The sequence below is a fragment of the Hemiscyllium ocellatum genome, chromosome 15 (genome assembly GCF_020745735.1).
Source record: "Hemiscyllium ocellatum isolate sHemOce1 chromosome 15, sHemOce1.pat.X.cur, whole genome shotgun sequence".
NCBI lineage: Eukaryota > Metazoa > Chordata > Chondrichthyes > Orectolobiformes > Hemiscylliidae > Hemiscyllium > Hemiscyllium ocellatum.
The window spans coordinates 47,348,583-47,368,910 of record NC_083415.1 but is presented as its reverse complement, the minus strand read 5'-3'; positions in this window follow the sequence as shown (position 1 = coordinate 47,368,910).

Here is a 20,328-nt window from a genome sequence, read left to right as displayed (position 1 = left end):
CTGGTTTCCAGCATCTGCAGTCATTGTTTTTACCTCGATAGTGCCACTTATCCAACTATGATTGACAGACAGCCCATACACAATGCACCATATTAATTGATACACATGCTTTTCTCTTTCTTGACAAGACAGTGTTCAACTATATACAGGAGACAAGGCTGACTAAATGTGCTCACCCTATTGGAGATAGTACTCATCATTCTTCGAAGAGCCATGATAGCAAACAGGACAGGAGCTGAAAGCATTGAAAGAGTTTGTATGTTCCAGCTTAATCCTCCTTTAACTCATCATTTTTACTTCATTTTTTCAATCTCTGATTTCCATGTACAGTTGCTTTTTAGTTTCTTCCTGTGTTTTTTTTTTAACCCTTTTGGGGAATAATAGGGAAGTATTGGAAGGATTAGCAGATTGATTATCAATGAACCTTTTCAACATGGTTATGAACCCTCACTCCTTCTGAAATGGGACTTCAGTGCAGTGCTTCTGATTCAGAGACAGGGGGTTCAATCTATTATAGCACAAGACCTCCATTCTTGTGGACATCGCTGGCTGGGCCAGCATTTATTGTTCAACCCTAATTGCCCAGAGGGCAGTTAAGAGTCAATCATATTACTGTGGGTCTGGACTCACATTTGACCAAGTAAGGGTGGTAATTTGCTTCCCTACAGATATTAGTGAGCCAAATGTGTTTATCAGACAATCAATGATTTAACATTTTTATTGAATTCAAATTTCACTATCTACGATGAAGGGATTTGAACCTGGGGTTCCCCAAAGCATTATATAGACTTCTGGGCTAATAGTCTAGTGATAATACCACTAGCCCATTGCCACAAGCACTCGGCACAGACCTTTGCCTGAAGGTGGAATTCCATCATTTTTCGCCTGATAAAGATGGCCAGATAATGATTCTCTAAAGAGATGGAGTCTGATGACTTCCTCTTAACATTCAGCAATAGCATGATTAATGATTTCCCTCACCATCAATATCCTGGAGGTTACTATTGAACAGAAACATATCTAGACCATCCAAATAAACACTATGGCTGCAAGAGCAAATTAAAGGCTGGGTATTCTGTCGTGAATAAATTCTGATTTCCCAAAACCTTTCTAATTTCCCAAGGCTCAAAGCAAAAGTGAGATGGCATTTCCATTTGACTGGTTAAGTGCAGCCCAACATCACTCAAGAAATTCCACACCATCCAAGACAAAACAACCCATGTGATTGCCATCCCATCCAACCACTCAAGCATTTATTCCCTCCCCCATCAAGTATGAACCGTGAGAAACAAAGCTCACTCACGCATCTCCTCCACACAGCCCCCACCCCTGCTGACCCAGCCCCTGGCTGAAACAGCCACACACCAATGTGAGTTCATTCACCTTGTATCAGAAATTATAATTGCAGAATTGCAGAAGTAACACCAATCCACCTATATCCCACAGAACCTTCCACAAGATTCACTGCAGTAACTTACCAAGGTCTTTTTGGCAGCACTTTCTAATAAAACCACCTGAAAGATTTCCTCCAAGTCATGTGCAAGACAGGTATGGAAACAGATTGCCATTCCATCTTTGTCACCTCGCTTAAAATCCTGGAACTCCCTCCTGAACAGAACTGTGGATATACACATAACTGGATAACATCAACGCCTAACCAAAGGTAGCTCACTACAATGTCAAGAGCTATTGTGGATCAGTAATAATACTGATCTTGCCTGATCCAGCATCATACAAATTAATACAAAGTGCTCCATGAGAATCAGCCAGGAGGCCCAGTGCCTCAGCTTCCACTGCAGCACAAGCAGAGGCCATCCAACATCAAAGTAAACTCAACTTTGCTAACACATAGGAGTGGCTTGGTACTGTGCCAGTTCTGAATCCTGTTATTGTGACTGTGGGTCACAGTATTCAAAAGGCCTGCTGGATTTCACAGCACTCTGTCCTCCACTCAATGATGAACACTGTAGAGACATCATGTAGTAAAAAATCCATGGTGCCCTAAACACCCGCAGGGTGGCCCCATGTGTGTACTAAGACTGCTACTCACAGCCACCTGTCACCCAGCCAGCTCAGACTACTGCCGCCTGGGCCAAGGCATTCTGAAGCCAGGGCAGAGTTGCTCAAGGTCGTCCTGTAATAGCATCGGCAGGCTCCCATATTCAAAGTAAGTAACATACTGCCAGACATGTTGCAGTCTCTGGGTAGCACTTTGCAAGAGCACTGTGATAGACACATGCACATTAAGCACTAAAGGAATGCATGAGGTAATCCATTCACCTCTATGTGGAATGCTAGATAATTTGTTTAGTACAGTTTGTTTCAATGGCTATTGCTTGGTTGCTTTTGTTTCAGAATTGAGGTTAAGCGGTTGATTTGATGGTTAGTCACAGAGAGATTGTAAGGTCTGAGTGAATGGGGATTTGGTCTTTTGTTCATTTATTATGGGCAGCCCACCCCATGAGGGAAAGTTTCCACTTTCCTTCCTCTTTCTCCATTTCTTATTTCTATTTTTCTTTCTAAACCTCTCCCTGTTCTTCATCTGTTGGCATGAATGTAAAGCACCATGATAAATGGCAGCATACTCCAGTACAGGAGTAGTACTAGATGATTGAAGGGAGGTGAATGTTGTTTGTCTGTTCAAGAAATGAAATAGGGAAATTCCTGGGAATTACAGACCAAACAGTTGAGTGAACAAGGACTTTTCATCCTGGAGAGAAGAAGGAAAAGAGGTGAATTGATGCAGGTGTACAAGTTAATGAGAGGCGTAGATAGAGTAGATAGCCAGAGACTTTTCCCCAGGACAGAAATGGCTATCATAAGGGGTCATAATTATAATGTTATTAGAGGAAGGTATAGGGGAGATGTGGCAGCGATGCTTTCATTTTCTGTATGCAGGTCACACATGTCTGCATTATACATTGGATTCGTGAGCCAGGTCGTCAGCCCTTGCCATCTATTTGCCTCCCTGGAGTCTGAGGTAGTGGCTTCTATACAAATGGTGCAGTGGGCAGGCACTGACTAATGGCAACACCTGGCAGGATACTAGGCATTCAACTGTATTGTCTGTCTGTTCAGGCAGTATAGCCTATTGAGGCTCTGGTACAGCTCAGCATTTCAATGCAGTGCTGGCAAAGCAACCAGTGTGTACCCTGCATCCTGGACAAACCAGACATTCTGCTGAAGCCACAACCTCACTCCACCTCCTTTGTTCTAGCCAGAGGTAGTGGACATTTCTTTTCTTTGCCTACAAGCATCAGTGACCTACTTTCCAATGGCAGAGGACTGAGATGCCAGAGATATCACCCTTTTCAACCTAGAAGGTTGCAGATTATGCATGAATCGACTCAAATCACTTGAGAGAATGCCAGGCATTCACAAATATCAGAATAGTGGCACAATTTAGTTTCATTTGCCATTAGAAGTGAATGCATCCAAAGCCAATGGCTGAGTTCAAGAGACAAAGTTTTTCACATTGTTAACCTCGCAGGTATTGTCAATGGCATGAGGTGATCAGAAGCTTTCACAAATAAATGTTTTGTAATGGCAGGTCTACATACCTTCAAAGATGAAATCAACACAGGAAGTAATATCAACATATCATCACTCTGCATCTTGAAGAACATGTACCTCAGCAAGTGGTATCCCAATGCGCATCCTACAAGAGGCTGTCTTACAGCATATAAATGATCACCAATTCTGTACATGGGCAGAATCACACCACAGTGCCAATACAAGCTCATTTTGACTTCTTGAAGTCTTCCATCTGTTGATCCAGCAGTAGCAGGTTTACCAGTGTGCAAAGGTCTTGCTGTAGTCACTATTCATGACATTCAAACTACATTCACTGTGGTGGGACAGACCACAAGTGACTCAATGAAAGCATCTGAAGTTGAAGATGTTCTCAATATTGATATGTTCCACTTTGGCCAGATTCAATATGATCCATTTCAGTCACCAACCGCTGAAGTTGAGCAACTACAGGAATTGCAAAAGACCATTATCTAGGGATAGTCCAGCAGCATTAAGGATGCTGGCGATGACATTTGTTCATGTTGGCCATATTGAGATGAATGTGGCATTTCAGATCAAGTGATGTTCAAGAGCAAAAAGCCCGAAACCAAAAGCTCAGATATAAGATATTACATTCAGCTACATCATGTATATATGAATATTGAATGCCCAAGATGGCGAGCACATGTAACCTTTTACTGGCCAGGGCTGAGTCAAGATATTCAATAAGTTGAGAAAGTATGTGAGGATGCCAAATCTCCTAAGCCAGCAACAGTGGATGTCTCCATGTCCACACAATTCCTTCAACACATATAGCAACAAACCTAATTACAGTTCATGGAGAAAATTACAGCCTTGTGACAGATTTTTCCGTTGTTCAATCACTTGGTAAATGTGACCACAATTCTCAGTTTATCTGGCAATAGCAGAATGGATAATGTTTGACAACAGACTGCAGTTCAGTGACAAATCATTTCAAGATGTGTGCTAAATGGGGAATGTCGCATTTCACATTGCCCCCGCACTATTCATGCTTAAATAGTTTAGCAGAATACATGGTACATACAATCAACTCAGCGATCAAAGGTAACAAAGCAAGATTTTCACATGGCATTGCCAAATTGTCCTGCAAAACTAATGGAGAACGGACAAGTATCCCCAGCACAACTTATGCTCAGAAGACAAATATGGCCAGTAACTAATTGTTTAACTATTCTGAGACACAAGAGACATGCCACCAATAAACAGTACAAAATAACTAAAATTATATACTGAACAAAGCGTGCAAGTCAGAAATCTAATTACAATTGTTGCAATATCGGCAAAAGTTTCCAAAATATGCAACTATCCAAGGTTATACAGAGTCACTACTGATCATGGTGAAGAGAAACCAGCTCCAACCTATGAGCAGCAATGTGCAATATACAAGTCATACACAAAGACAATAAGGAAGAAATCGCCAGTGATGATTAGGTGATACATTTGAGTGCAGCCATCAACAGAAAGACAATAAAATTCTCAACCAAGAGCAACTGAGCTCATCATACACATTTTTAGGCATGTATATACTCAGCTGATGAAGACAAATTGTCAAACCTCCAAAGCATTATGTGGAAGTTTGAATTGCTTGTCTACTTGAAATCTGTTTTTACATATTTGTAAAATGATCGAGTTAACACCACATACTTATGTACAGCTATATACTTGTTTGGAATAAGTTTTTAATCTACATGAAAAGGAGGATATTGTGCTATGTATTGTAGCTAGTAAGCAGCATTCCTTTAAATGACATGCTCATGATATCATCACCACATCATAGCATGTGACTTGAGAGTATAACAATCTTATACACCATGCTAATTGGGGCCACTTGAAGCATAAGATACTGTTCATGATTTGGAGATGCCGGTGTTGGACTGGGGTGTACAAAGTTAAAAATCACACAACACTAGGTTATTGTCCAACAGGTTTAATTGGAAGCACACTAGCTTTCAGAACGCCGCTCCTTCATCAGGTGATTGTGGAGGACACAATTCTAAGGCACAGAATTTATAGCAAAACTTTACAGTGTGATGTAACTGAAATTATACATTGAAAAATACCTTGATTGTATTTTTCAATGTATAATTTCAGTTACGTCACACTGTAAATTTTTGCTTTAAATTCTGTGCCTTAGAATTGTGTTCTCCACAACCACCTGATGAAGGAGCGGTGCTCTGAAAGCTGGTGTGCTTCCAAATAAACCTGCTGGACTATAACCTGGTGTTGTGTGATATTTAATTAAGATACTGTTGGAGCTGTGCTAATGCTTGTTACTGAATAGCCATATAGCCACAGACTCAGAAGCAGAATTTAGTCAATTTTCCACAATAGGAATCAGCTATGGCTTGCAGGAAAGGAAGGAAGAAGACCCTAAGGAAGTGGAGCCACAGAACATTGTTTTCGATCATTACCTCAGGTCACTTTGATCTGAACATTTTGTAATCAGAAGACTTATTCTCATCAACAAGTCCTGATGTTTAAACTTTATGGATAAGTATGGTGAACTGTGAGCTGATGAAGTAAGAAGTGATACATATTCAGGTTTTGTGGTGACATAAAGTTAATAAATTCATTGTTTCCTTGCGGAGTTTGGTAGGATAATTTTAAACATTGGAATCACATTTGTGACAACAGGTTAAGAGCGAATCATAAACATTGGAGATCTCATGGCACGAAAATATAAATATATCAACAGAATTGCTATTGTTAGTTTGACCCACATCGGTGGACTTGATAAACTGTCATGGAAGCTTTTAATTATAGTTTAGACAAAAATGAATCGATAACACCCCTTCTTAAACTGATTTCCAAATGTTGCTGCATTACACTCCAAGAACTCTTCACTCTTTGAGATTTGTGCCAGTCATCTGTTTCTCATTGAGTGATTGGCCAGTTTTACAATGGAGCTATTTCCTTCTTGATAACTGTTCAGAGCAGATGTCAAATCAAAACTAGCCTTAATGTCACAAAAGACCTTAATCTTTTGAAATTACCCTTTCAGCACTGGCAGAAACTTACAAAATTTCAACTGTTAAAGTTTTCAATCATTTGGATTAAGCAGACATTTCCAGCAGGGTTTACCATTTTCTGTACAGCTAAAAAGAAATGAAGAGCAAGCATGCAAATATCCAATATGATATGGCTTTGGTTTTGCCTCCACCAGAGTACAATTACCTGACATGCTATCCTTCTTAGCAGAAGAAACTAGAATATGCATAATAAGGTATTGAAAGATCCAACAGATTTTTTTTTACCACTCACTAATACATACAAACATTACATTCACATGTACATCTATGTCTGGGCTTACATTGAACTATTTGATTACAAGGAGGAGCATGTGTCCATCAGTGTGCTATGCTTCATGTGGCTACAAGTAAGATAGAGTCTAAGATACTTATACCATTAGATCATTTATTATGACGCAGAGATGATATCAGGAGCATGTCTCTGAAAGGTATACTGTCATACTGACGGTGAGCATAGCATACCCCTTTTTCCAAAGATTTAAAATAAATCCCAAACTGATATAAATAGTTGTACATAGGAACATAGTGTCAATTCGGTAGTTAACAAACAGGTACAAACGGAGTTTATAATATAAGCAACTCAAGCTCCAATGCAATGCTTTGAAAGTTTGACGACTTGTTCTGATCTGCTGATCATGTATCTGTCCAGAGAGCTATGTATGTTCTTTGTTTTGCCTGTTTGACAACTCGTTCACACTTATTGTGTTACTCAACATCATCCCGCAAATTTATTGGAATTCTCATCCTCCCTTTCCTTATGCATGATTGATGTGCTGTACATTGGACTGAGCTGGCCATTTTCCTTTGCAGTGCAGCACCATGATCAGTAAGGAGTTCGTATGATCAGGGTCAGTTATATTTAATTGACATTGTTTGCTGTCATTTGAATTGAATTTATTTGTATTGTATTTTTAACTTGCACTCTGTATGTACACAGTTTTGATAGTTGTCTACCTACTGTCTCATCATTTGTCTCTTTCATTCTCCTTTGTCTTTGAAGAAGAATGTCCTGTGTGTTGGAATGGTTAGACAACTTCACCTGCAGTTCTTTCAGTTTTCATTTGACTTCCTTGTCTTCCAAGAAAGAACTTAGTAATTGCGACAGAGATCATACCAAGCAAAAGAAAATCCTCAGACCATAGAACTAAAATTGGCAATGTGTTGGTTTCATCAGTAATGCAATTATTTGGAATGTCCAAACCAATCACCAATTTAAAGTACAGCTTCTACCTCGTTCAGCACAGATCTCAGGCAGATTGAGAATACAACTTTGCTGTCACAGCTTAAAGATATGGTACATACAACAGCCTTGAAGACACCATTAAGAAGGGCAAACAATTGTCAATAATTCAAGATACTGCATGTAAGAAACAGCCTGTCTCACACATTTGAGATACTGAAAATAAGGAACTGTATGTTTCAGCATGGCAGACTTGCCCAGTGAAGGATCAAAGATCCTCCAGTTATTGCAACAAAACAATTGTCTGTTACAGAAGACAAGACATCCAGCATGAAGGAAATCCATGAGATTTGAAGTCCTTCAGTTTAAATGATTCTCCAGACCATCAGGGAGACAATCAATTACAATGGTCTTTCACCAGGAAACTACCGGTCTTCCAAATTCTCCAAATCTGGAGAGAAAACATTCTGAGAGCTCTGAAGCCTCCAGTTTGCTTGAATTTAAAGTCAGTGATGTGTAGGAAATAGACTTATGATACACGTAATTGCACACACAAATGTATAATTCTAATAAACAGGGAAGTGGTTAGGAGGAGAAATGGTTTGAAAGTGTTAATATTAAGTGCCACCAACAATGATGATGTCATAAGGACTTGTGGACAGAGTAGCTCCGGTTCTTGGAGGAATCGCATCAAACATCCAGATCCTCCTCATAAACTGCAGATATTTTCTGAATCACCTTTCCAGAGATGTTATTGCACTGCTCTGGAACAAGAAAGACTTGAGCTCAGGACCCCTGGCTGAGAGGTAGGGACACTACCAGGGTGCCACAGGAGACCTCAAGTTCAAAACTGAACAAGAAGGAGAATTGTAGGAGATGGCCAGGGGTTGTACAATTACAAGCTTCCCATCTGATTTTATGACATACAATAACAATATCCAATTTGGAACAATTACACAGTTAATAAAACTTAGTGAATGTAGGAGTCTATGTAAAGCATATTCAAAAGGCACTAGAACCATACCATCAAATGAGGAGAAATGGTAGTGATTGGAATCAGGTGGTTCTCATTGACTATGGGATTCTTGATTGGTGTTTGTTAACTTGGGCTAATCAGGAAACCCCGTGACCAAGATAATGAGGGGATCCAAGGGGATGGGCTATCTTAGAGGTGGTTGAAAGGTGTGTTAGGGTGGACTGAGAACTGGAAGGTGGGAGCTTGCTGGGTCTGTATTGTCTGCACTTCTGTATGTAACAGTATTATTTAATGTACAAATGTCATGGATTTTTTTTTATTTTTGTGAAACTGGGATTTGAGGTTTAGCCTCCTGTCCCTGTAAACTGTTTGAATGGAAGGGTTTGGGGCCTGGCTTTGCTGCTTCTCTCCCTTGTAAAATTGCTGTCTCTTGTATGCAGCTGTTAATGTAATTGTTTGTTGTAAACTGTTTTGTAATTTGTTTAATAAAAATAAAAAAGGGACCCAAGGGGATGGGCTGTCCTAGAGGTGGTCGAAAGGTGTGCCAGGATAGCCCACTAACTGGATGATGCATTGGGGTGGGTGAGAGCCCAATGGTACACAGGAGCAGACTGAGCGCCAGAAGGTGGGTAGCTGTCCTCGGTGCTGTCACCCCGGGCAGATACTGGGGTGGGCTACCCCAGAGATGGTTGAAGGTGGGTAGGCTGTCCTGACTGCTGTCACCCTGGGTGGGTACTGGGGTGGGCTGTTCTAAAAGTGGTTGAAAGGTGCCAGGGTGGACTGAGAACTGGAAAGGGCATGGGGTGGACCGAGAGCCAGAAGGTGGGTAGGGACGGGCTGCCTTAGTGTGGTTGGAAGGTGGGAGGGACAGGAGCTTGCTGGGTCTGTATTGTCTGCACTTTTGTATGTAACAGTATTGTCTAATGTACAAATGTCATTATCACTGTCTTGTTATATGTGAAGTGGGATTTGAGGTTTGTCCTCATGTCCTCATGGTTGAATGGTAGGGTTTGGGGCCTAGCTTTGCTGCTCCTCTCCCTTGTAAAATTGCTGTTGCTTGTACAGCTGTAACAGTTTTTTGTAAACTGTTTTGTAATTTGTTTAATAAAAATACAAAAATAAACAGGAGATTCAGAGTCTCCTCAGTTTAGGGAATTGAAAAAAGAGGGGATCCATCCCTGCCCCCTGCCTACCACTTCACTCTCTGATCACACAGCATTGCCCTTTTGATGTGAAGGGCAGTGCTTGTCACCAGACCACTTGGGTATTTCCCTATCTTGAGCTGGATCAGTGTGAGTGTGTGCATATGCAAGGACTCTCCTCCTTTTGAAGGTGTTAGAGGAAGGGGACTATCCCTGAACCAGCTGCCCCACATCTCGAGAGAGAGGAAAGAAGGAAAACAGAAGGAGGAGGTGGAAGGAGGCAAGAGCTTAGAGTCCCGGGCCTACTTTTGGAGCTGCAGCCCGGGCATTGCCCAGGTCAAGTGAGTGCTTCAGCTGACCTGGGGCCCACTCCCACTGCTGGTCTCTGGGACCCTGCCCGGGCCTGCCTCCACCACCCTTGCCTGAGGCCCCTTCCCACAACCACCACTACTGCTGTGACCTGAGGCCCACCTCCACCGCTGCTGCGCGGGACTAAATTTTGGGGCTGCCTGGGACTTGCCTTGGGGACCCTCCCCAACAGGTCTGCCCCCACCACCACGAGCAAGGGCCTACCTGGGACTCCCCTGAGGCCTGCCTCCACCGCTGTCGTTGGCTGAGGCCGGTCTCCACTATCGCTGCCTGTGACTCGCTTTGGGCATCTCCCCAGGGCCTCTGCTGGTGCTGCTGTTGCCAGAGGCCCACTTCCACGGCTGCCACCTGGGGCCTACCGCCACCCAGCTGCAGAGTGTGGAAAGCCCAAAGGTCGCGGGGCCCAGTCGCACCTACGCCGGGGTAGCCACTGCCTGAGGCTCGGCTGTCCCAATCCTGGCCGCAACTGCACCTTCCTTCAGGCAATTGACTAAACACCTGGGGGTAAAGGCCTATTCCTACCCCAACATGTCCATTGAGACCTGCAGGAAGGCCAGGGCTAGTGTGGTTGACCCACTGGCCATGGTCGCTGTGGCCCGGATGTACGGGAAGGCCGTGTTTTTTCTGAAGACCGAGTAGGCAGTCCACCTGGCTGTGGAGAGGGGGCTCACTGTCGACCTTTTGGAGGTCACGGCCCAGAGGGTCGTGATCTCCAATGTCCCGCCCTTCATTGCCAGCGAGCTCCTTCTTCCCCACCTCAACACCTTGGGGGAGGTCCGGTCAGGGGTCCAACTGCTCCTGCTCGCTCTCAAGGACCCCGCCCTCTGGCACATATACTCCTTCAGATGCCAGGTATTCATTTGCCTGGCCTGGGAGGAGGTCACGGAGGGCTTGTTCACAATCCTCCACGAGGGTATGGCCTACCGTGCCTTCTGGACGGCGGACAGCGTGCAGTGCCACCTGTGCCATGAGGTGGGGCATATTAGGAAGAACTGCCCCACCCACAAGGCTGCCCAGCCCACATCAACGGCGGCGCTGCCGCACCCACTCCCCCTCCTCCGAAGTCAACACCACAAGCCCCGGCACCGAGGCCTAAGCTGGAGGCCCCCAATGCCTCAGGCTCTGGCGCGGGGGGTGAGCGTCTGACCGGACGGAAGGCGCCCAGGATGACGCAATGTGTCAGGCCCGCCCACGGGGAGACCACCCTATCCCCATCCCCTTTTTTCCCCCCCCCCACCTAGCCCCCGCCCTGCCCCGGTACAACAATGCCCCTGCGGCCGTGCCAGCATCGCCCCGGCGCAGGAACCAAGCCGGCACCTGATCCTGGCCCCACTGACCCCACACCCAACCCCCACCCTGTTACAGAAACTCCTGGGTCTTCAACACCTGCCCCTGGTGCTGCAACACCTGACCTGGGGGCCCCTGAACCCCGCCCCAACCAGCCACACCCTGGCACTGTCCTGGGGGGAGCCAGCGCTGCCCTACCTCCTGCAGTGACCGTGTTTCTGGGCCCTGGAGAGGGAACTGGGCCCCTGCCCCACCTGTCATCTGATAAACGAGGGGCAGGGCAGGAAGTGACACAGCTGACCCTCCCCACCCTGGCCACACCCCCTGTCTTCTCCCAGCCAATCATATTCTGGGCAAGGCTTGGGGGGGGGTTCCACGGGCCCCATTACCACCAAGGCGGGCCGGGATGGGAAGGCCCATAAATTCCCCCCCTGTCTCTCTGGGGAAGAGGTGCCGGCCTTTGGAGGGGAGAAACACTCCAGCAGCGCTGCCCCTCTCCGGAGGATGAACCAACGGTGCCTTTTGACTGTCCCGCACCGCGGCCCGTCCTACCCAAACCCCCAGGGGCTACAGCAGGGCCTCCTGCTGCCTCAACTCCTCCGGCCCCCGGGAGGACTTTAATAACCACACGGGTCGTGGTGCGGGTGACAAGAGAAGACCCTCTGCAGGGTCGGCGAGCAGTGGAGGGGGAGAAGGTGTTATCCTCGCTCCTCCCTCCCAGACTGTTTTTCTGGGGGCCTTGGCCTTGGGGGAGGACCTTTTCCCCGAGGAGCCGGGCGTCCCGGCTCCAGGAGAGGAGCAGGGCCCTAAGCCTCTGCCGCCCGACAACCTGAACTTGGGGCGTTTCGGGAACGGGTGCGCCAAGGAAGGTACTGCCGGTGACCCTGGGGGTGGGGTCACTGGAGGTTTGAGGCCAGTTGGCGGTGCCAGACCAGCCCCCATCCACTCGGTGGCGGAGGGGTCGGTGACCAAGGGCGACCTCCAGGAGGAGGGTTCGGGATCGGTGGCGGACACTGGGAACGACGCGGAATCCACCTCCAGCGACATTTTCGAGTCCCAGGTGCCCCCCACCGATCTTCCCCCTCGAGGAACTCCGGGAGTTTGTCGAGCAAACTCGGAGTCACCGGGACAGAGCCCAACTGGCACTTGACCGCTGGAGCTCCTTTGAGAGAGTTTACTGGTCTGCCCACGCTGCGCGCCAGGCACCTGGGCTCGACGTGAATGAGCGAAAGGGTGTCAGGAACTTCCTGGGAACACTCCTCGTGAGGGTGAGGGACTTCTGTGCCCCTCTCTCGTCGTCCCAGTAAATATGTATATAGTTTTTTAACTGTGTGTACTGGTGGTGGTTGCACTATGCTTCCGACATGGAGACAACTATAGCCAGCCTCACCATCAACGGCAGCAGGGAGTCACAGCGCAGATTCCAGACCCTCTCGTCCCTTCAGGATGGGAGGTATGCGGTGTGCTTCCTGCAAGAAACCCACACTACGCCGGGAGATAAAGCCACCTGGCTCCTAGAGTGACGAGGGGGGGTGTCTACCTGAGTCACCTCACCCGCAGATCTGACGGGGTGGCTATCTTGCCGGCCCTGCACTTTCAGCCAGAGATCTTGGGGGGAGCCAGTGCCAGGCCATTTGCTTTACCTGACGGTTCGGCTGGGGGACGCGGTGCTTCACTTGGTGAACGTCTGCGCTCCCCTGGCCGGGCCGAGGCAAGCGAGCTTCTTCGAAGAAGTGTCCGCTCATCTTGCTTCCATCGACGAGAACCAGTGCGTCATCCTCGGGAGATTTTAACTGCGTCCTCAAGGACAGGGACCACGGCGGTGCCCGCACGAGTTCGGTGTCGGGGAGGGGGTTGGGGGACTTGGTCAAGTCCTTCGACCAGGTGGACGTCTGGCGGAATCTCCATCCTGACTCCATCGCCTTCACCTTCATGAGGCCTGGGGTCGGAGTGTCCAGAATCGACCGCCTGTACATTTCGCGGGCGTACGCCTCCTGTTTTCTGAAGGCCTCCACGCGGCAGGTGTCGTGCACGGACCATCACCTGGTGTGGGCAGAACTCGTTCCGTTCGGCGCCAGGTTGGGCTCCGCGTACTGGCACTTTAACAACCTGCTACTGGAGGACGAGCGGTTCTGGGACTTGTTTTGTCATTTCTGGGCCAGCTGGAGAAGGAAGCGGGGAAGCTTCCCCTCCCTGAGGCTATGGTGGGACGTGGGCAAGGCTCACATCCGTGTCTCCTGTCAGGAGTACGCGAGGGGGTCGACAAAGAGGCGGAAATCCAGGATCGGGGAGTTGGAGAGGGAGATACTTGACCTGGAGTCACGCCTCGGTCAGCCCGACGCGGACCCGGCCCTGCGCGGGGTGTACGAAGAGAAGAAGGCCGCGCTCCAGGACCTGCAGCTCTTCGGGGCTCGGGCCGTGAAAGTGAGGTCGCGGCTCCAGCTCCTCCAGGACCTGGACCGCGGTTCCCCCTTCTTCTACTCGCTGGAAAAAAGGCGTGGCACCCGTCAGCAGCTCATTATGCTGCTGGCTGACGACGGGTCCCTCGTCTCGGATCTGGAGGGAATCAGGGCCCACCTCCGAACCTATTACACGGCCCTGTTCTCTCCGGATCCGTCCAGCGAGGATGCTCGCAGAGTTCTGTGGGAGGACCTGCCGCAGCTCAGCCCGGAGAACGCCGGAAGGCTCGACGCACCCGACACTTTAGAGGAGCTGACCGGCGCCCTCGACCGGCTCTCGAGGGGCAAATCCCTGGGGCTGGACGGGCTGACTGTGGAGTTCTTCAGGGCGTTCTGGGACGTCCTGAGGAGCGACTACGTACAGGTCCTGGGGGAGTGTCTAAATGCCGGAGAGCTGCCCCTTTCTTGGCACAGGGCGGTCATCGTCCTGCTGCCAAAGAAGGGGGACCTTCGTTCTTTGAATAACTGGCATCTGGTCTCCCTCCTCAGCACGGACTACAAAATCTTCGCCAGGGTGTTGTCTTCTCGCCTGGCTTCTGTGCTGGCCCACGCGATTCACCCGGACCAGTCCTACACGGTCCCGGGCTGGAGGATACACGACAACATCTACCTGGTCTGGGACCCTGTCGACGGGCTGGTCTGCCGAGCGCCTTCCTGTCTCTCAACCAGGAGAAGGCGTTCGACAGGATTGATCATGAGTACCTGCTCGGGACTCTGCAGGCATTCGGGTTCGGGACGCAGTTCGTCGCCCCGATCTGACTTTTGTACACCGCCGCAGTGTGTTCGGTTAAAGTTATTGGGTCCCTGATGGCGGCCCTTCGTTTCGGGAGAGGTGTGTCAAGGCTGCCCTTTGTCCGGCCAGCTGCATTCCCTGTCCATGGAGCCTTTCCTGCGCCTCTTGCGGAGGAGGTTGTCGGGGCTGGTTCTGCGCAGCATGGGCACCAGAGTGGTCCTCTCGGCCTATGCCAACGACGTGCTCCTCACTTTCACCAACCCGGCGTCGGGAGGATGCGCGAGTGCCAGGCCGTGTACTCGGCAGCATCTTCCACCAGGATCAACTGGGCCAAATGTTCCGGACTACTGGTTGGTCCATGGCGGGTGGACTCCCTGCCGGAGGAGTTATGGGGATTCAGTTGGAGTACCACCCATCTCCTCTACCTGGGTGTTTACCTCAGCCCAGCTGAGGAATCCTGACCGGCCAACTGGCAGGAGCTGGAGGCCAAAGTCTCGGCTCGCCTAGGCCGCTGGACAGGACTGCTTCGAGTGCTATCTGACAGGAGCCGAGTGCTGGTCATAAACCAGCTGGTGGCCGCCATGCTGTGGTACCGGCTGGTCACTTTGGTCCCTCCTCCTGGCTTTGTCGCTGACATCCAGAGAATGTTGGTTGACTTCTTCTGGGACAAAAAGATGCACTGGGTCGCTGCGCAGGTTCTGAGTCTCCCTATTGAGGGCGGTCAGTCGCTGGTGTGCATCCACACCCAGGTCACGACATTCCACCTTCAGACCTTGCAGTGATACCTTTTACGTTGAGCCTCCTCCCAGGTGGTGCGCCCTGGCGACGTATTTTTTCCGCCAGGTGCGTAACCTCAACTACGACATGCAGCTCCTGTTCGTCGACCGTGACGGTTTGGAGGTCGCCCTCAAAGCGCTGCCTGTCTTTTACCAGGACCTGATCACTGTCTGGAACGTGGTCAAATCGCGCCGCGCCTACCCTCCGGCAGGAGTAGCGGCCGTCGGAACGGACGGCCATGACGGCGAGGGTGACTAGGGTCGGGGACGTGCTGGGTGCAGGGGGCCTGGGCTGGCCGCTTCTGCAGGACATAGCTAGCAGGGCAGCGGTAGACGTCTGGTACGTGGCCACCGCCATCTGATGCCTTAAAACGGCAGTGCTTGGACCCGACGTAATGCACCAGTTGGAGGACGTTCAGGTGTGCGGTGGGAATTTCACATTGGCCCCAAGGTCCCGTACTTCCCGCGGGAGCCTGTGCCCCACAACCTGAGCCGCCCCCAGCATTTTAATTTTGTCCCTTTTTCAAGTATGTAAAAAGACGGGCTCTGTATCGACTGGTGCTGCACACCGTCCACCTCTTCTCCCTCATTCACAGTCCGGACACACCTTGGCGTGCCTATTTGCCACCGGGCGGAGTGGATCCCCAGTGGAGGGCTCCCCCTCTTCTCTTGAGGATCTGGGGTGGAGGGTGCTGCACGCAGCAGTCCCCTGAAACCGCAGATTGCGGTGATTCACGGACTCCCAGCCCACTGCTTGTTCTTTGGCACTGTGGAGTCCGTGGATCACGTGTATATTGTGTGTGGGCGTTTGCACTCACTTTTTGATTTTTATGAAAAACCTTCTCTGCTTTTGGTTGCACTTCAGTCCCACGCTCCTGATCTTCGGGCACCTGGTACGGAGGAGGGAGGGCAGGTCTGAAGACCTCCTCGTGGGTCTGCTCCTGGGCCTGGCTAAACTGGCCATAAACAGGTCCAGGCAGCGGGCTGTGGAGGGGATCATTAGGGCTGACTGCCTGCCCCTCTTCCGCGGTTACATTAGGGCCCGGGTGTCCTTGGAGAAGGAGCACGCAGTGTCCACCAACACCTTGGAGTTGTTCAGGGAGAGGTGGGCACTGTAGGGAGTGGAGTGCATTATTTCCCCCTCAACTCTATTTTGATTTAATCCCTGCCCTCCCCTTCACTGCTTGATCACATGGCATTGCCCTTTGATGCGAAGGACACTGCTTGTCACTGGCCACTCGGGTGTTTCCTTTCTTCCTGTTGGTGGAAATTGAATAAAGATTTGTGCTCCTTGTGTCTCACACCTGCGCGCGCACACAGAATGGGAGCGGGGGAAAAATTAAGCACTACCGCAGTTAGGTGGTAGTGTGGGGGTTAAAAAGAAGAAAAAAAAGGGAATCCAGCTGGAAGGTGGGTAGCCGTCCTCAGCGCTGTCACCCTGGGTGGCTACCTGGGTGGGCTGTCCTCGAGGTGGTCAGAAGGTGCTAAGGGCAGTTAGGGAAGCCGGAGGGTGGGTAGGCCGTCCTGACCGCTGTCACCCCAGGTGGATACCGGGGCGGGCTGTCCTAGAGGTGGTCGAAAGGTGTGTCAGGACGGACTGGGAACTGGAAGGGGCATGGGGTGGACCAAGAGCCAGAAGGTGCGTAGGGGCCGGCTGCTTTAGAATGACTGGAAGGTGGGAGGGACGGGGTGTCTTGCTGTGTTTCTGGGGTCTGTATTGTATGCACTGTTTCTTATGTAATTGGACTGTCTTACAAGTACAAATGTTATTGTTTTGTAATGATTGAAAGTGGAATTTGAGGTTTGTCCTCAATTCCCTGAAAACTGGTTGAACGGTAGGGTTTGGGGCTTGGCTTTGCCATTCCTCTCCCTTGCAAAATTGCTGTTTCTCTGTATACAACTGTTAATGTTAACTGTTTTGTTAACTGTGAATTGTTTAATAAAATAAAAAAAATAGAGGGGAGATCCCTACCCTGGTCCCAGAAGGCCTATGCTCAAGTACCACCTGCTCCAAATGTTGATTAGAAAAATAGGTTAAGAAAAAATAAAATTTATTAATGGTAAAAACAAAAAACTAACAGGGGATTTAGAATCTCTCAGTTCAGGGGATTGACTCTGAGCAGGCTGACCACAGCCAGTGTACTGTGCATATGTAAATAAAGGGTACCTTCGTGATGGAATACTGGCCTCATTGCAGCTATTTCAAAAACAAAATGAATGAGCCATCACAATCAGTCAATAATGGAAGCAAGGAACATAGAAAAAATCAGCAATTTTAATGAAATAAATATGTCTAAGAAATGTGTAAACTCATTAACAGTAAAGCCATAACAAGAAGTGTTGATCAAATGACAATGTTCAAATGCTATGATAAAGAAAAGTCACCACCTCTTGTCAGTCAAGTCATTGTTTTAAAATGTTCAGGGATTAATTTAAGAAGTTAGAAACATATAAATAGTAATAACTTACTGCTGTAAAGCACATTTTAATTTGTGGTGGCAATCTTTTAAAAGAAACTTCAAAAAGTCTAAAATTTTCAAGTTCCTTAAGTGTGGGAGTGAGATCTTTGCTCAGAATTCCATTCTAAACCGATCCTCTTTCATGTTTAATTTCTGTCTTCATCTTTTCTCTTCCCATCTATGATAAGTGCCTAAAGGAAGAATTGAATTATGGTTTTACTATGGGGATGCATTTTTTATTTACATAGTTTAATAGTTGTTGAAAAACATGAATATAGTTTGTGGCGACAAGCATCTTTGTTGATATATGACCCTTTGCGATCTACTCTGCATTCTTTGTACATTAGTTCTTGATTTTTTAAAGCAATTAATTATTTTTAATATTTCACATATTTTGAAGGGAGGGAGGGAATCTAATAAATAATCTGTTTTAAAAAAAACAAATGGATAATGAACAGGTCCTGACTTGAAATGCCCGTATTCGATGAATCATAAAAGGCAAGGGACTAAAAGATATATTGAAGTAACTACTTTAATCATTGTCAGACAAAACAGTTTGGAAACTGTTCTCTACTAATTAGGCAAAGTTCAGGGTGACTATTTTACAGACTATTCTCAAACCTTTCACATAATGAAAAAAGCCAACGTTTTGCAAGCTGTTTAAAAGATGAATCAGCCAGTAATGTGCCTTGTAAGACTCCCTTCAAGCCTCACAAACAGAGGAGTGAACCATAATGTCTCTCAGTAGTAGCACTGCACATTATGTCAGAGATTGCACTGAGGTAATGCTTGGTCTGCATTGGATGATCTTGGTAAGTGAATAATGGAACATTTGGGCAGCTCCAAGCCACAAACATTTGTACTAAGGGCCCATCCAATTTTTAAAGATGTAGCAGCATACTTTGATGTTTTGGTTCAATTCCATGTGGTTAACATAAGGTGTTCATCTTGCTAGAATTCTTTCATTCTCATTCTGCTCCAGTTATCTGGATAAGCTTATTTATAAACTTCACAGCTCTGATGGAGGTTTGGACAGGTGCTGAAACTTATCATAAACTCTGAACAAATCATCCCTCTTGGCCATTTGCTCAGAACTAGGAAGGGAGAAAGTTTGCATCCTTGTGGTATTCTCTCCTGTATGGTAATTCATGGTTGTGAAATCAGACCTGTCATTTTTGAACTTGACAATGGAATTTGCCCTTCCATCGGTGCTGAATCACAGTCCACAACTGACTGTCTATATCCTGGTCTGTTGGAGAGAGAAGAATAGATATGCAGGTAGACTAACTCAGATCTGACCATCCGAAAATTGGTGGTGCCCTAAAATATTCCCTGTTGCTGTACAGCAGCAAATCTTTGTTATTTGACAATCTGATTATTTTTTGTACCTGACATTTCTTGAGTTATTAAAATGACCAAACTGTACAATCTTGCATGAATAAAAAGCAAACAGCTTGCAGTGACAACTGCAGGGCATTTTTAACATCATTGGTCTTTTTCTCATTTTAAGCAGGCTGTGCTGTTTTGGGAAGTGGAATAAACATGAAGGATTATTAAATCCAATGCATGAAAAATGAATTCGTATCAACGGTATTGGACCATTCATATAAAGTACTTTGCAATCGTATCATCTCCTGTTCACTGACTTTAGGCATTCTAATCTTTTTGTTTCCAGAATCTGGTCAGTTCCAAAATCTGGCACAGACGTTGGCTGCCACTTTTGAGGTACTCCACCTGTAGTTTGTAGAACACAATTCTGCATCAAGCATGGCTTTCCAGAAATCCCTCCTTTCCTTATCACTACTGTGGGCATGTTGGAACAATTGGAAGGTTGATTGTCAGTCTAGCCACAGTATGAATGCTCTGTCAATAATCAACCAATCCTGAAAGAGGACTGAAACCAGGAACTACCAGCTTAGAGACAGGAGCACGGTAAACTGACCTACAAGACTGGATTTTGGATAACTACCCCATTGACCTTGGTGGTCTGCTTCAATGATTGGTGGGCATTTGTTTACAGTGGCATAGACACCATCTTCATGTCTGATTGTCCAAGAATAGGTTGTTTTTCAATCGAAACCTATGGTAATGGCAGTGGGGATGAAACAGTTCACAATGTGATTTGGAGTTCAGTTTAGATTGTGCTGATAGGACTCCAGAGCTACAGCTATTTTTTTTTTCACATCCGCTTTGAGTACAATTTTCATAACGTATAATGGCATCCTTGTATTGAAAAGATTTTAAGAACAAAACAAAATATTTAATAAACTTCTATGTCTGGTTGATTATTTCCAGATGGTTATCCTTTTATTATCTTCATTCTTTATAAATCTTTATATTTATGAAATAAAATAAAAGCTCTG